The sequence below is a fragment of the Tupaia chinensis genome, unplaced genomic scaffold, assembly GCF_000334495.1.
Source record: "Tupaia chinensis unplaced genomic scaffold, TupChi_1.0 Scaffold000066_1, whole genome shotgun sequence".
NCBI lineage: Eukaryota > Metazoa > Chordata > Mammalia > Scandentia > Tupaiidae > Tupaia > Tupaia belangeri.
In genome coordinates this window covers 3,670,935-3,672,432 of record NW_006159525.1, presented here as the reverse complement: position 1 = coordinate 3,672,432, position 1,498 = coordinate 3,670,935, and the positions used below count along the sequence as shown (strand labels likewise).

The 1,498-nt window shown below is 39.3% G+C and overlaps 1 non-coding gene across 1 annotated transcript; it reads right to left on the bottom strand.

Annotated features, from left to right (window-relative positions):
- Positions 1 to 412: 412 nt before the first annotated feature.
- On the bottom strand, positions 413 to 519 carry LOC114005309 (U6 spliceosomal RNA). The gene has a single exon (XR_003547180.1). It is a non-coding gene; the product is annotated as a U6 spliceosomal RNA (small nuclear RNA).
- Positions 520 to 1,498: the final 979 nt, after the last annotated feature.

Genomic DNA, 1,498 nt, shown 5'->3' with positions numbered 1-1,498 from the left:
CCGGTCCCTAAAATATTCTTTAATTTCAAGAAAAGCAGTTTTAACTTTAAAAAATCAAAGAAATGCTCAGGAACTTTGCTTAAAATTTAAAGCCATGAAATAGGTAAGGATTGTGTTCAAATAGTAGGTACATGAACCTATCAGCAGCTCAAGACAGGACAAAAATCCTTAAAAACCAGAAAACAAAGCCTAGAAGAAAACAAGCAAAGTTTTAGTCAGAAGTCATAAAATGTTATTTCACCAGCTCAGTCTCATGTACTTTATCTTCTGCTGTGGTTCAAGCTTCCTGATTAAATTCTGGGATATAATATTCAACTCTAGACTTGTCCCTATAATTAGGGTGGCCATTTTCTTAGTTTTTGAACTCTGATTTCTGTGTGCCTGTATTTAATTTTCCTGGTATAGCACTCCCAAAATTATGGAACGCTTCACAAATGTACGTGTCATCCTTGCACCAGGGCCATGCTAATCTTCTCTGTATCATTCCAATTTTAGTATATGTGCTGCCAAAGCGAGCACTAAATCTGTTTCATTTCTCGAGGTTGTACCTGTCTTTTGACCAGGTGTTTATATTTAGAAATGAAGATTTAGATTTATCATTTCTGGAAGCCATCATAAAACTCTCAAAAAACAGGACCAGCAGATGGTGTAGCGGTTACATTGCTGGACTCCCACATAGTCGACCCAAGTTCAAGTCCTGGACCCGGCGGCTTGAAACAACAGGCACATGTGTATAAAACCCAAAATCCTGAGAGGAGACTGAAGGACAAGGAATTGTGGCATGGCCATTGCCCCTGGCACATGATTTCTCACTTTCTGTCTCTCTGACAATTGCATATGCCCTACAGCAAAAATCTCTTAAAACAAACAAACACAAAAAAACTCTCTTCTGGTATCAACAGCCATGCAAAGTCAATGTGCTTCTAAGATTGACGCCTTTCCTTTTATCTGATTAGAATATAATGTCTTCTGGCAAATACTCTATGGTGTGGATAGCACAAAGTTAGGCCCTTCCTAAGGGCCAAGGTGAGAAAAGCTCGGTTCTCTATTTTTTTCCTCTGTTATGTTTGGGGGGGTAAATACACAGGGTCATTTAAGCAAGTAAATTAATAAAGAAAGAAAAATCAAGGGCAAGAACTGATGTTTTTAATAAGATGAAGTTGAACAGAAGTTGTTAGAAAAACTCACTAGCTATGTAACCCAAAGAAAACAGGGCAAAAACTAGAACGTGGTTCACAAGTAGGGAGCGAGAAAGCGCTCGTTACATGCCGTGCTGGTCAGGCATGTGGAGGAAGTCCAGCCCCGACAGGTCACACAGTCTGGAAGACAGGCCCATTACTAAGCCCCCTCCATGGTAGGGAATAGTCTGAAAATAAAGTCGTGTTATTGAAGATTGCCGTCATCTGTAGGGCTTTCAGACAGAAGAGAAGAGAAATTATATGAGTGACTCAAAGCAACAGAAGAATGAATATTAATGATGAAAAGTGATAAGGAGACA